General features: G+C 36.5%; 1 pseudogene across 1 annotated transcript in view; it reads left to right on the forward strand.

The window, feature by feature from the left end:
• The window catches only part of LOC115922253, a 28236-nt pseudogene extending 12843 nt beyond the window's left edge, over nt 1-15393 (forward strand). Inside the window, exons 5-15 of the transcript XR_004063382.1 lie at nt 2123-2341; nt 3161-3296; nt 3704-3838; nt 4423-4526; nt 4934-5058; nt 6017-6129; nt 6713-6844; nt 7478-7577; nt 8258-8385; nt 8785-8958; nt 9521-15393. The product of XR_004063382.1 is annotated as a sodium- and chloride-dependent glycine transporter 1-like (transcript). The remainder of the gene's footprint in view (nt 1-2122; nt 2342-3160; nt 3297-3703; nt 3839-4422; nt 4527-4933; nt 5059-6016; nt 6130-6712; nt 6845-7477; nt 7578-8257; nt 8386-8784; nt 8959-9520) is intronic.
• Nucleotides 15394-16124: the final 731 nt, after the last annotated feature.

Consider the following 16124-nt stretch of genomic DNA (forward strand, 5'->3'; position numbering starts at 1 on the left):
ATTCGTTTTTTGTTTTCCCTCGGATATTGGACCCTGGCAAATATGACGCTCAAATAAATAAGATTCACAGGTATTAGTGAAATAAATTATTCCAGAATCCACAGGCAGGAGCAAACTTTATTACCATCAACATAAAACTACCATTAAAATATGCAATTTCCATCTAAATGGTCGTCGTCTGCTTCCTACTCCAATAAATCACAAAGGGGTGGAGCACACAAACGGTTATGCTACAACGAACTAGAGGCGGAGTTTTTATCAAGTCATTGAGGGGGGGAGAGAGAAAGAGAGAGTGGTGGTGGGGGGGGGGGGGGGGCCTGGGGGCGTAGGTGAAAGGGGTAGCGCGGGTGTAACTAGATGATATGCGAGTGAAAGTAGCGATCGTGCGGAGAAAAGTGTATTCAACACGGACTTTCTGAAAAACAACCGTTTAGCTTGAGAGAGTTACCGTGTTTAAATAAATAAATGAAATGAAATGAAATGAAATGAAATATGCCTGATTCCCCTTTTCTCTCCTTCTCCCTTCCTCTGTTCTTCGGGGCATGTTTCCACTTCCCCGTAAGTATGATTAGGGGCATACGGGCCACCCCCATGGCTACGCCACTGTACCGTCAACGACATACCCACCAGTGTTCTCTTGTCATTAAAATTCATGAAAAAGCTTTTACTACTTGATTCGGAGCAGGAAGGGATTTAAACAATTTATTTGTTGCTCTTCAGCCTCTTCTCTCCCTTTTTCAATCACTATTCTCACGCGAACAAGCTTAACAGCGCCTAGTAGAAATGGGCTCATTCATCTCGGAGATGTGTTTTATTATATATTTATATGAATTTTGTGGCGAGTAGCTTAACAGGGGCCAATCCAAAAAATGATAAGCTGGAAGGGTGATGAAGGGTCATGGGTATATACAAAGTGTTCCCGCAAAGATCCGCCGAACCTTTTATTACCGGTAATTTGATTTTGATTTCAATTACATTCTTTCTGGAACATTTTGTGTTTCTCCTGCCCATTTATGAAACTTTTACTATTTTAAATTATCCATCGCGTCATTGTAGCATTAAACAAAGTAATATTTATGAAATTAGTATTTTAAATACTTATTTCGTCCGTATAGCATTTTATATCAGCGTCCTTCCTTAAAGGTAAAGACCAGTATTGGAAACGCCTCAATTTCAAAAAATGAAATGGAAGCTCTCATTACCAATCATGTGAAAGAATATGTTTTGACTAATACATGATGATAAAAAATTTGCCAGGAAACCGCCTACTAATTCATATATTGGTAAATTTGTTTCTCTCATGGTCTGTGAGAGATATAGGGTAGTCCCATATACATCTTTCTGTGTATAGTGCTTGTAACTTTACGAAGAATGGGCCAAATTTCTTATCATTTTGATGATTCCAGAACCTTGCAGATGCTAGATGCTAGATGATCAACCTTTTCTGATCGATTCCACAACGTTTCTTTCACAATGCAATCGCATGACCATAACTGGTCTTTACCTTTACAAAAAGGATGGTGTTTGATGTCTTCATAATTACATTTATTAAAATTCATAAATACGCTGTGAACGTCATTAAGCTTTAGGTATTTCCAATCAATGAAGAAAGTCACTAAACGTTGGATGTTGTTTTGTTTTGTTTCGTTTTTCATAAATAATGGTCGACTCTATTATTGGTGGGATATGAGATAAAGAATATAGTACTCTATCGGTACTTTTAATAAATTTACTCTTGACAGACGTGATTTCTTAAGTGACCCAACATTTCTTCCGCGACAACTGCTACGGGTTTCTTATTCGTCAAAGGTGCGGTGTTATTTTTAGGGTTGCGATTGAGTTATAGGTTATATTTAGGGTTAGGGTAAGATATAGTGTTAGTTTCAGGGTTCAAGTTCAGGAAACTGACGCGGAGCGATTGGCACAGGAGCAAGTGTTCATCCAGTGATTTCAATTTGTAAGGAAATTTCTGCTTGCACCCAGTAAATAAAGATCGCGTGCTCGATCTTGTAATTAAACACAAGTCAGAAAAAAGTTTCGGAACCAGCGGGATTTGAACGGGTTCAGCCTAAAATTCAATACTTTTTTTCTCTTTTTCCTTTCTTATTGTTACGTATGGCAGGTATCGGATGGGCCATGGTGATGATCTCCGGCATGGTGGCCATCTACTACAACATCATCATGGCGTGGACCGCGCTCTTCTTCGTGCGTTCCTTCACATCGGAAGTCCTTGGAAAACATGCAACAACACGTGGAACACGGACGCGTGTCAGGAGAACTCATCTGTTGCTATGGAGATGGGATTGAACATCACTAAGCGACCGGCCCAGGAGTTTTACTAGTACGTACACGAGGGGGACCGTTTATCTTCTTCAAAGAGAGAGAGAGAGAGTGAGAGAGAGAGAGTGAGTGAGTGAGTTAATGAACGAAATAAGAGGCTTAAATGTAAAAACAATGAGCAACCACAACTGCAATTTATCGTGCAGAATGCAGTTGGGCCTTATTTCTGATTTGAATGCGAGAAGTCAATTATCCATTCGACGAAGGTTTGTTAAATCTTGATAGTTAAGTTACTTTCGTACACTAATTACGACCACTGGAGCAAGGGATTTAGCGCGATAAGCTCAACTCTGTCCAACAAAAGAATGACGTCTTTGCCGGCAAGCTACAGTAACATATACATACATACATTATACATATATAGATATACATATATATATATATATATATATATATATATATATATATATATATATGTGTGTGTGTGTGTGTGTGTGTGGGTGTGTGTGTGTATATGTGTGCGTGAGTTTAATGAATTGATAAAGACGTAATGTACATCGAAAATTTGTGGCCTAATACAATAATAAAGCCGTTAGATATGAAGCAAGAATCTTCTTTTCTTCATTATTTTTTTGCGTTTTGTATCTATTTATATATGTATAAAAATAAACCTACAAAATAAGTTAAATATCAAACTTATATCGTAAACATGTCGGCCATCTTGACAGCCATCTTGGAAGATGTATTAAACTGAAATTACAAGTCAGTGCACCTCAAGTCTTGAAACATGCACGACTGAATTGTGTGTGTCTTAAAACTGGTGGCAGCGGTGGGATTACATTTTGATATTAATAATACCTCCTTCTTTTGTTACCTTCAGTAACTACGTATTGGATGTGGACGGTCACAACCTGGACGACATGGGATCCATGAAGTGGGAACTGGTGATGTGTCTGCTTTTCTCCTGGATCGTCATCTTCTGCTGCATCTGCAAGAGCGTGAAGAGCTCCGGAAAGGTAAGGAAAATCATTGCCGAAACGGGTGTAATTCTCACGACTATTATGCAAGAAGAATTGCATAACCTACTTTCCTTTTTATTTTAAACGACTTTAAAAGACGCAAATGTTTCAGCACCCAAACTATATTTAACAGAAGTAACAACGAAACGGTAATGAATATAGAAAGATTTGTATTTATTAATTTATTTATTTCACATATTTAAAAAAGTGTAGCCCGGCCAGCATGTACACTGGTTTTCATTGGGGCCCTTTAAATACAAAAAAAAAATATATATACATTCCAAAAAACTAGTGAATAAGACAAAATTGAACAGATACTGAACAGAAAATTGAAAAGATGTATCTGTAATGAATGCTTCGTCTTCAGTTCACGTTGCAATCATTTTTGTTCTTCTTCAAAACAGGTGGTCTACTTCACTGCGACCTTTCCCTATATAATCCTAACTATCCTCCTCATACGAGGGGTAACTCTACCTGGAGCTAGTATCGGGATCGACTATTACCTCTCCCCTCGCTGGGAGAAACTGAAGGAAACTGCTGTAAGTTATATCAATTGAGCGCGATTCTTGAAGTATATATTTCTCTTTATTTGTGAGGAAAAGCCTTGGGGATTTTACATTCATGTTAGTATGTGCCTACAGTGCCCCACTTGAATTTATTTATAGTTGGTTTTAAAAAAATTGGGAAGGGGGTCTTGATTTTTTGTTGAATGGGAGGGGGGAATTGAGCCCCGAGCCTCTTAGCAATCAATATTTCTTTCCTTCGCTGCATTCAACGGCATGAGATTGAATTAATTATCACGAAATTCATGATCCCATGTAAAAAGTGCTGCACGTAAAGCTTGTAAATAAAACCTATTGATTTCACTTTGTTTTATGAGCGATAACAAAAGAACTATTAGATATTTTTGTTATTTGTGTGTGATTCGATAAAAGGCAGAAAAAAGTTCTGTGTTACATTAATAACTGAACATTAAGGTATTTACAAATGAATGAAACAATTAACTGAAAGAAATCTGATTTTACTGTATACAAGATAAATAATACATTAATTTGTGAAGGTGTTGCTTATTAAATGTGATTTCTTTTTAATAAGCTTTATTCTTTTCTGTTAATTATTGAAGGTATGGGGAGCAGCAGCAACTCAGATCTTCTATTCCTTGGGACCTGCGTGGGGCGGAGTTCTCACCTTCTCAAGTTACAACAAGTTCAACAATAACTGTCTTATGTGAGTACCTGTATTAATGATATCATAAATCTCTTAGTTGTTTAGTGTGAACACGCCGAATAGCGAGGCAATGATCGGAAGTTTATTGATTTTAGGAAAGGATACATGCATGTCGTTACATTCTCAATATTTGATTTCCTGAATTGCAAGTTCGTCTGATAATTAGCTCCTCTTGTTATTTAAAAGGTATGTTTTAGGTAACAAACAAAAAAGAAAACAAATGTACACAACGCAAAGTATATCGGTAACACACCACGATTTCTATTTTTCTGAATTTAGAAGTTGCGCTTTCGTCGGTAAGACTGGGATATTTACTCCACGAAATAACCATCTTCCGACATTATGAACGCCATTTTATTTTTGATGACGTCATGACCTTTATCGTCATACTGTTTGTTTCATTACAGAGATGCTATCTGTATCCCGATCATCAACTGCTTGAGTAGTTTCTACGCAGGCTTCGTCGTCTTCTCGACGCTAGGGTTCATGTCTTATAAGACCGGTATCTCCATTGACAACGTCGCGGTCAAAGGTCAATATCATCCCAATTTTGTCTGATGACGTGTACATTATATCATGAATATGTATGATTTTGAATGCTTCGAGTGTATTTCCTTAGGAATGCGTTTTAATGAAAGCGACTCGGGCACCCTTTGTTGCATGGGCGTTATTATCTCTGCACTAAATCACGTACTAATCGTATAGGTGGTGGAGTAGCTATCTACGTGAGAGAACTTTTTAATCCTTCTCCAGCCGATGTCCAAGTCCCTATAAACCTTGAAGTGACTTGGGTGAAGATACGCCCTCCTCGTCTTCCAAGATCCATCTCCTGCATTTACTGTGCAGTCGTATATTACCCTCAGCCTGATGTTGAACTTGAGACAGAACTCATAGATCATTTGGAAACAACTATTGATGTTATTTTAACTAATCATACGGATGCAGGTTTTGTAATATTGGGAGATTTTAATCGAATGAATATTGATCCGGTGCTTTTAACCCACTCATTTCGTCAAGTCGTTGATTGCCCTACTCACATTTTAGATACGATTATCACTAATATTCATCAGTTTTATGATAAACCACAGATTTGTTCTCCTATTGGAATGTCTGACCACAATTCAATTATGTGGTTTCCTCTTAAAATCAAACCTAAATTACCAAATACTACTCGTTATGTATTCAACAGACCCATGACAGATAGTGCAATAAGGGCGTTTGGACAGTGGATATCTTCTTATGATTGGCCAGAAGTGACTCAAGATGTTGATGTAAATGTTCAGTTACTTGTAACTGCGATACATGGAAATGAATCAATAAATACAATTTATCTATCTATCTATCTATCTATCATTTCATTATCCAAAACGTAACTATGATGACAGAATAACATTAGAAATAGTAAGGTATTGTTTCATGTCAAACAAAGCGGTAATGTATCCGAAAGATACAGAAGTGTAACTTGGTTTGTTTGGGACTTTGTTTCACAGGTCCTGGTCTTGTTTTCGAGACGTATCCGGAAGCAATCTCCCAGATGCCTGCAGCCCCTTTCTGGTCCATTCTATTCTTTTTCATGTTCTTCCTTGTTGGACTTGATACACAGGTAATTAATCGTGGCCGCTGTTTCTCATTTTTTTTTAAATATCTGCGAGTGTACTTAATATTATATTTATTTTTATAAACCGCATGTAACGATTCTAGGCCTGTGATTGGTTTAAAACTTCTGGGCAGTTTAGCGCAAAGTATTGACCGGGTTTAGTTCTACTTGAGCATACAATGCATGGACGCAATAATTGCGCGCGTGAATTTAACAATGGATATGAGCAATGCTCTTAGACGTCGGGTATATTTTCTTGGACGTTTCAAATCAATACACTTCGACAGGCACATTGTGTTAATATATATATTTTTGTTTATAATTGGCACCGGTGATGCGGAATATAAACAAATATTGCCTGCTAAGTTTTCGGATCCGAGTTAAAACTATGGCTTGGTTTTTAACACTATTTTTTGTCATATTTCAAATATGGAAGACATTTGAAGAGCCAACATTTTCAGGGGACATTTCTTTCAAAGATCCTCTTCCACACAAACTTAAGATGAATAAAAAAACAAATTACAACTTATCGTTCACCTTCACCAGAACTCAACCTTCTCTTTGCTTTTATCGGTTGTTTGTTTAACAGTTTGGGATGGTGGAGACGGTTGTGAGTGGACTGACGGATTACTACCCCAACCATCTGAGAAAACATGGCACCTTAACAGCCCTCGTAGTGTGTGTCGTTTTCTTTCTTCTAGGACTACCCATGGCCTCCCAGGTATGTCATTAATGCCCCAGAATTATAAAACCGTTCGTAGTTTCGAAATTACACTATTTCTTTTTCAGAATAACATACCTTAAATATTTCATTTCCGAATTATAAACCCTTTCAATTTTCAGAATTTTAAACCTTTTCTTATTTTTTGGGATTACAAACCATATTTCATTTTCGGAATAAAGAAACCCATTTCTTTTTCGGAATTATGAACCTTTAATTATTTACAAATAAAAATAATATAACCTTTTCCGTTTTCGGAATTGCTTACCTTATTTCGTTTTCGGAATACCTTACCCCGTTTCGTTTTCGGCATTACGTTCTTATTTCGTTTTCTGAATTACGTACCCTCTTCCGTTTTCGGAATTACGTACGCTATTTCGTTTTCAGAATTTCGTACGCCGTTTCGTGTACGGAATAACTTGCCCTGTTTGGGTTTTGGAATTACTACCCTATTTTGATTTCGGACTTCATACGTAGCCTATTTCATTTTCTAAAAATCATGAACCCCATTTCATTTATGGAATCAAGAATCCTATTTCAATGTCGGAATTACGATGCCTTTATCATTTTTCGGAAAATTATCCATCGGAAAACCACATGTAACCACCATGTTTTTGTTTTCCTTCTATACAGGGAGGAATTTATATGTTTGAGTTGATCAACTGGTACAGTTGTTGGATATCCCTCATGTTGGTGGGCGTGTTCGAGTGTGTGGCTGTTGCTTACTTCTACGGTAAGTTATCATCACAATCATTCTAAACATTTACTTCAAGATTTGTTTTCCTAATTTCTGTTTGATAAATGGTAATATTCGTACCCCAATACTGTATTCATCCGTTTCCAAAGGTAATTTGATAATGTTTACCCTGGGTTTAGCTCAGGCAACTGGATCGATTACGTATATGCTGTTGAGGCGTTTTGTGTTTCGGGTATGAGCCCGCTACATGGTATATTTTTAGTTTTGTATAAGATGTAATTGTATATCAGTCTATTTTGTGTGTATAGCGCTTAGAGACTTCGGTGGTAAGCGCTTTATAAGTAACGTTTTTATTATTTATTATTATTATACGGTCAGAACTCATGCAAGTTCAACATTACGAACAAATCAAACACATAGCTAACGCACAATTCTGATCGGCTGTGTCCGTATTTAAAGAAACTTTCGTTTTTTGATTTTAGAGTTATGTAAGATGCCTTTTAGTACGGTAGTTATTCATTTATTTTATTATACTACTGTGGAAAATGTCACGTCTATAGGATGGTGCGACGACGATTATAAATATTGTTACGCGTCGGGGAAAACATAATATAACGGGTCGACTAGGGGCGGTCTGCCCCAACCCTTTTTATTAGAATATTTAGCACTTGCATTTCGATCACATCTATTATCTCTCATTTTCTCTTATGTTCTAGGTGTGCGTCGTTTCACGAATGATATCAGACGCATGATTGCTGACTATACGTGGATGACACCTGTAGTCACTCCGCTACTCTACTGGTATAGTAGCTGTTGGTTGGTTATTACTCCTTCCATTATCGTGGTTAGTATTACTCGTTTGAAATCTTATCAACAACACTTGTGTACTTCGAAATTAAAATCAGTAATTATTAAGGAACTTTCTGAAGAAGAGATCTATACCGTACGTACTCAGAGATAGAAACATGTGCATTGTATGAAGTGTATCGTACGAACTTTACCAACTCTGGAAAGATGTGAAAATATTATCAACAATTTTCGTTTTTTCACGGTGCTTCAAAATAGAAATAGTAGAAGTCGGAGATCGGAAAGGGAACTTCTGAAGAAAGACAAAATAATTTCGAATTTTAAACAGCTACTGACTCGAAAGGCGAAGGTTAAATGATAAAAGTTCTTTGAGGTGGGCGAATGATTTTGATTGTTAAAGCCGTACTGTATTTTTTTAAATTTTTCACTCCCTTAGTTCATCTCGGTCTTTGGAATGGTAAACTACGTTCCCGTTTACTTTGGGGACTACGTTTACCCCAAATGGAGTGAGATGCTCGGCTGGCTCATGGCCGTGGTACCTCTGTTCACGATCCCGCTCGTGATGATCATCAAGTTATTCTTTGCTTCGGAAGGAGAGACTTATGCTCAGGTAAGAGAAGTATATAGTTTAACAAGGCAATTAGAAGAAGGAAATGACCAGAGGTCTTACAATCTATGAAGCTTCCCTATTTTACAAAATGTGCGTACTTGTGCAGAACACGCTACAAAACCAACATTTATTTATTTATTTAACATTTCGATGCAAAAGCAAGCAAAACATTCCTGAAATATCTCATTTTAGCAGTACGAAACACAATTCAATAGATATGCATCAGCCGTATATAAATAAGAATTTCGTCGTGATTAATGTAAATACGTGAATAGAATCCATTAGACTTGAAGCAAGCATACACAGAAGAAGAAAAAAAATGCGCGGTAAGATTTTAAACATTTAGTTAACTCTAGAAGTTAAGAAATTATCTCAAGGAAATTAATATCCTGTTGATTGTAAATTCGGAAGGTTTTGCATAATAAACTATCTCATTATTTACCTAAATATAAGAAACATACTCTCATATTTTTTTTGTACAAGGAAAAGCATATAATTTTTCTGTTTTCCAAATTGTAACATTATGTTCTTTGAACTGTAAATTTTCTTTCTTTCCTTCTAGCGATTCATGTTTCTCCTCCGCCCGACTTCTCAGTGGGAGAACAAAGAGAGACAGTTTCAAGGCAAGAAGAATCCCAAAAGCGGATTCGGCAAAGACGTGGAGCTCGACTCCATCAAACAGATGTACGCGTGAGATTTGGACAGGAGGAGAGGACAATGGAAGGAGTATTTTCTCCCGGCTGGTAACTGGTAGGAAAGAAAGGAACTTGCTGGTTTCGAGACGATAGGTGTTAGTTAATACGGGAATATTGTTCTCCCGATTTACGTGTGTAAGTTAGAAGCGAAAGTTATGCTATCGGTGTTATAACGGCAAGGGTTGTAAAAAGACGGGAATATGTTTTTCCCGATTTTGATTTGTGTTGCGGTAAGAGAAGACGGGAGTATTTGTTCTCCCGGTTTGTAAGATATAAGTGAGAATATTATTCTCTCTGTTTTTAGGATAGAAGAGAGGATTATTCTCTCGCTTTTAGGATAAGATGGGGTATTATTATACTCCTGAGTTATTAAGAAATCAAGGAGTATTATACTTCTGGTTTTTGGTGCCAAAAACTGGAGATTTTTAAATCTCGATCATGGAAGGAGGGAGTTTTTTTTTTTTTTTTTTTACATCAACTCCAAGAAGGGAAAGGAAGGGACGGGTGTGGGCAGGAGATATGGTTTGGGGGAAAGAAGGGACCTTTTTTATCCCTGAATTGGGATAGGTCGGAGTACTAACACCTGATCAGGTTTAAGGATGAGAAAACTATATTCCCAGGCGGGATAAAAATGGAGTTATATTATTCTACCGATGAGTGTGATGATGGTGGAAAAGAATTTTATTTTATTTTATCTATCATGGGGAAAGAGAGTAGGATCATACTCCAGATAATAGATCAACATAATATTAGGAGCAGGATATTCTTCCGATTTAAAGGAAAAGGGGCGCATTATACTTATGGTAAGGGGGTATAAAAAATGTGCAGATATACTCCCGATAAAGAGATCAAATCGAGGAAGAAGGTTGGGATAGTACTACTCTGTGCGCAAGTGGTAGAAAGAAAGAGCCCACATTATTAAAACGAATGGTAGGGGCTGTTGGAGGTAGTCCAGAATCTGTTCAGGTTTTATTTTCTTTCTTTTTCCGCGATCTCTCCCCTACCCGTTGCAAGCCGATAATCTGTGTGAAATCGATCGATTTTTGTTATTTCGTTTTGGCTTGCTGGGCGTAGCTTACAAATTCGGGACTCACGCCATCTTCGGCCTGCAGCGAGTAGGTGTAATGATCCATCTTGTTTAGTGGAGATCGTAAAAATTTAATCGGCCAGATTCTGGACTGGGGGGGGGGGGGGGTGTTGATTCATCTAAAGTTTTGTTAAACTTCTTTTACATTCAGAGAGTCTGAGCTTTACATTTATTGCTTTGCATATTGTATATTTCATCATGTTATTATTTAATCGATTTTCCATGCTGTGTTTCGTGTTCCATTTGTCATGTAAAAAGTGTAGTTCGATACAAATTGGTTACGTTGTTATTTAAACGTTCATATAGTGGGGAGAGGGAGGGGCACTACCATAGAGGGTCAATATGCGAGAGGGGCACTGCGATTGGTGTGTGCAACTCTTCGTAGACGGTGATTCTTATTATTCTAAGAAATACATTTTATTAAAATGTGTGAGGTGATATTATGATGAAGATTTTATCTTAGGTGCCTTTAATGATACCTAATCTCTAGTGCAATTAAAGATTCCTATACTAGAAATCTTACTTTGCTGAATTAATGGTTTTTATACTGAAAACGGTGCCACGTTAGTGTACATAAGCGGAGGTTGTAGTTACATGTAATTGTTTGCTTTATCTTTAAAAAAAAAGAGGATGGTTGTTATGCTTAATGTACGATATGTCGTATGAATCATGAAATAATATATGTACATGTACTTCCAGTAATTGCTTACATTTAGTCTAAATGACACATATTAAGTTCAAATGACACATGCCAAGGTGAACAAACTTTTGATTCTACCTCACACTATCCCACCCGACATTTTACTTTTAAGTTTATATTGATATTTCCTGCCACTTTTGGAGAATTTCGAGAACCTGGTTCAGGCTATCGTTATCATCATTTGAAATTCGTCAAAGATAAAACGAAGAAAACCGTGAATACAAGACAACAGTAAGAAGAGGAAGAGATTGGAAGGAATAAGAAACTATTTATTATGATCACTGTGTGATTTTGAAGAAATCTTGCTCCACATATGCATTCTCGAAATCTGTATTAAAAAAAAATGTATTTTTAATTTAAGGAGATATTACATTATCGTGCATACAATACTTCCATATTTCCATAATTGTCATCATTACCAACAATGACGTGGCTGGTGATTTTACGATGATACGCACACGCACATTTCAAAGCTAAGTCATAATACTTGACATGACGTCATAATGCATTGTCGCACAATTTGCGTTCATGTAGTGGCTAAGTCGACGAAGTACAGTATCATGTATACTTAACGTTTATGATCACAGAGTAATCCATATAAAATTATATATATACATTTACGTGATATTTTATAATAACCGGGTGATCGGTGCCTTCGGAATATCATGAAAATAATATAATTTTTGATCAGGGTATTAGTAATTAATCGAATTCTCCATTATGCAATATTTTAAATGTATTAGTTAAATTAAACTAAAATTTAAAAGTTGTACTGAGGATCATTACAACCAGGCCAAGGAACGACAAAAGAGATGATGAGGTGATCTAAATCATATTTCTAATTTCCCTAAACTTTCTAAGCAGTACTTGACATTTCCTCAGGCTTATGGCTGCGATAAACTACACTACCCCCCCCCCCCCCCCCACCCCCCCCCCCTCAACAAATAAAAAGGTTCAGTGTCCGAACATGAACACGCAATCTCTGGTATACACAAAACAGTATTTGAAGGAAGTTTTGATCAATATTAATGATATATTCCATTCTTTACTCGAGATATATAGTTCTGGCTCATCATTACCCCTGAGTAATGAAAATGTAGATGACATGAACGGTGCTCTATCCAAAATCCACCATTGTGAAGATTACTTTCACTCAGTAAAAGTAGTTTGAAAGCCACCATGAATTCCTATGCAAATTTGAAACTGTGTTTTAACTTTTGTTCGCTTTAGCATTTACTCGTGCATTAATTTTGCCCTGTTGTGATTATTGTTCAGAGCAAATCGTCTACAGTCTTACTTGTTCCATTCGGTTGTTATTAGACATTTTGGTAGTGTGCTGTTTTGTGTGGTGATGAGGTTGTCTAGGACACTCGCTTTACGTTCTGTGCGTGTCGTTGTTCACGCGGCCAATTTGTTCGAAGCGAACTTCAGCCATCAAGAATATATATTTTTGTCGTATCACGTTCTCTACTCGTGGCGGAGGCCTGAGCCAGAGCAGCAAGTATATCTTGCGCAACGGCAACTTGGAATATTTCCAAAATGTTTTTGCGCTTTTGCGAAACTAGACAATCTAGCCGATGTGTTAGGAGTTTTAAAAACAAACCAAAAAACAAGAGAGAAGTAGAAAGAGCTAGAACTGTTTAGAACATCCAAAGTGACGCATTGTGACTTCGGCATTAACTAACGATTTTTCTTCCAACGGTAGAGGGAGACAGAGCTCAGTTGCTTTCCTGGATCTGTCTTAAGACCTACCAGAACTTTTAAATACCGTAACAAATGTTTAAAACCAAAGATAATTATAATCAAGTCTTTCCTGTCATCTTATGTATCACGGACTAAAATGATTCTACGCTCGAATTTAATCATGACTGGTGATTATTTGTGTTTGTTTGTTTATTTATGACAGTAATGTTGTTTATATTTTGAGGTAAGGTTGATTTATGATTTCACCCAGTGTTAAAGCCAAAGATGTATGGACCACCGTTAAGAATTGTATGAATGTATTGCCTTGTTTATTATTTAATAGTCATGGAATTATTACCCATTTATTTAATTTATTTTAATCAAAGACGCTCTCAGTTGTATATACAGTTAACATTAAAATAGTCTTACAAGTCTGTGCTATTGGATTTGGTTTAATATGCAGTTATTGCCCGTATGTAGTCCAGGAAATCGAGATTTATTAAGTGTATTATTTATTTTTTTATTTATCAGAATGGATGCAAAATGTCGGTTCTTTTAAAAGGCAGGCAATTATAACATAATTTTTATTTCAGAATTTCAATTTCTCGTGATGTTTGTAGAGTATTAGCGTCGTTTTAGCAAGTGTCTTTGTTGGTTTGAGTATATAAGTGTATCGATAAGAATTAGGACACTTCAGGTCATATTCTAGTTATTAAGTTAAATCCGACTTTGGATAACTTAGACTGCAGACTACACAACTTCCATTGTTAAACCCGAATTTGAACAAAAGCGTAAGCCCAGTGACGGGTTTAAATTTGAGTATGAATCGGGCCATCGATGTTATAATGATATGTCACATGAATTGCCAAAGTTAGTGGAATATCCTTAATGAAGACACTCGAATACATGGGGGGGGGGGGGGGTTGGGAGGGGGCGTTGAGGCGTTGTTTCAACTGATGTGTCATAATATATATTGATTCATGGGGTAGAATATGGATATATTTATTTATTTTTTAAATGTTTGAAGTGGTTGAAGAGCCTAGTTTTATGAAGTTACATTGTGTGGAGTTCATGAATTCTCACCCACCGCTATTTATGATTCTTCCCTCTCTCCCAGTCTTTCTCTTTTATTTTCATCTGTTCCCTTCCAATTTCATCGTTTTCTATCCGTTTTCCCTATAATTCATGTTCTACCATAATGTTGTGTTGTATGCATCCATTCATGTTTTACAAAACATCAACTCTATTAAGTTATCAATTTTTTACACTCCTGAAGGAAGATGTATCTTTATGTCTCACTTATTCTCACCTATTCTCACATATTCGTAATTATATTCACAATGTATTACACAGTCTCGTTTTAAGTTGGCAAAATATACTGTACACTGACACCCATTCCATTCGTAGTTCAATATCCTATCGTAATTTTCAAAAATATTTTATTAATAAAGTCTTATTCTCCTTTTCAAGCATTTACTAGGGCAATTTTATAGTTTTCATAGTTTTCATATTTCAGCTCATTTTTTTGAAATTTTGATTTAAGAGGGGCGGGGGGGGGGCTGGAGGGCTTTTTAAGCGTTAAAAAAGTGCATCGAAGTTGTAGGAACCCTCGGGATGAGTGACGATTGATATTGTATCGCCTGGCTGGAATGATCCCCAGGGAGTGGAGAATATGCTCATATTTTATGCGGGGAAAGCCGGAATCCGATAATCGGGGTAATAATATATCTCTATTATATTAAGCGCTATATAAACGAAGAATATTATTATTATTGGTACCATCATTATCATATAACAGTTATTGCAACTAAGAAGTAAAAGAGGTAAAACAGAATGCTAAGAATAGTGATTATAGTACTTAACCTTGGTTTTTTAGATAAAACGCTTTATAATATTTAAACCAACGTTGCCGTCCAAATAGATTTTCTCGTTTGCGTCGTGTGACGTTTTCTGTGGTGAATTGAGTTTGAGTTTCTTTTAGTAATTATTTGATATAGGCACCGTCAAATGTATTGTTATTCTGTTGTCTGCGTATAACCGAGCGTATAATCTACAGAAATTATAAGTTTGAGAAAGTTGGAGAAACGTATTTAAAAGTACTGCTCACCTGTAATAATTATAACTTAAGAAGGTAATATCGTAGAATGTTCATTGTTTATATTTTTCTTCATTTTTTCCCTTCTATTTGATCGTCTTTGAAATGTGAGCAAAGTAGCTAAGAAAGTCATGCCATTATGAACAATAAAAAGTTCATCAGACAAACATGAAAATGAAGTTTTTAGTCAGTTCTTACTTTTGGGTGAATTGTTAGAGATGAAGTTGAGTTCTGGTCATTCGATTGTTTTGTGAAAGAAACGGTGTGGAATCGACCAGAAAAGGTTGATCATCTAGTATATAAGTATTCGTGTGTATTGCAAGGTTCTGGAATCATCCAAATTATAAGATATTTGGCCTAGTCTTGGTGAAGTTACACGCACTGTACACAGAAAGATGTATATGGGACTACACGAACACGTGGTGTAAAAATCCGTCCTGATTTTTACGATGTTACATGCCATATTTAGAATATGAAGGCATTTGAAGAGCCATGCTTTTCAGGTAACATGTTTCATCTTATGTTCTTCCACACTTGCATAACAACAATGATAACGCTCACAAATAATTTTTCACCGCTTTCCAGAACTCAACCTTCTCTTCAAGAGTCGTGTGATTGATGATAGCTGAAATGAGATGAAAAATTAACATAACACGATCGCAAAGAATTTCGAAAAATACTTTTAGGATAATCAAACACCCTTGTATTCTCTCCGCGGCCCCGCTGGAAGGTCCAAACATTGAATGACATAATATTACGTAATCCGAAATTGAATTATACGGGTTATAAATGGGGCATTGAAATTGTCCTTGAGTTGATTTCTCGAAAGTCTTTGCGATCGTGTCAATAATGTACCAATATTACCAGACCTTATTGAGATAGAACGACCGATCAATGTAATCCAGA

Source organism: Strongylocentrotus purpuratus, unplaced genomic scaffold, assembly GCF_000002235.5.
Source record: "Strongylocentrotus purpuratus isolate Spur 01 unplaced genomic scaffold, Spur_5.0 spur5_scaffold_11, whole genome shotgun sequence".
Lineage (NCBI taxonomy): Eukaryota > Metazoa > Echinodermata > Echinoidea > Camarodonta > Strongylocentrotidae > Strongylocentrotus > Strongylocentrotus purpuratus.